The sequence below is a fragment of the Meleagris gallopavo genome, chromosome 2 (genome assembly GCF_000146605.3).
Source record: "Meleagris gallopavo isolate NT-WF06-2002-E0010 breed Aviagen turkey brand Nicholas breeding stock chromosome 2, Turkey_5.1, whole genome shotgun sequence".
Lineage (NCBI taxonomy): Eukaryota > Metazoa > Chordata > Aves > Galliformes > Phasianidae > Meleagris > Meleagris gallopavo.
The window spans coordinates 63,976,897-63,977,114 of NC_015012.2; positions in this window are offsets into that span (position 1 = coordinate 63,976,897).

The following is a 218-nucleotide window of genomic DNA, read 5'->3' on the forward strand; positions in this document are numbered from 1 at the left end:
CGAGCCGCGCTCACCGAGCAAGAGGTGCGCGTTGACGTGGTCGAAGAGGATCCCGCCGAGCACGGAGCCGCCCAGGTAGCCCAGCGAGCGGCCCACGAAGATGTAGTAGATGTCGGTGACGTTCTTGTGCACGTTGTCGGCCAGGTTCTGGAAGGTCGGTCCCAGCACGGCGATGCTCGTGCCCTGCAAAACAACGCCGAGGGCTGCATCGCCGGGCC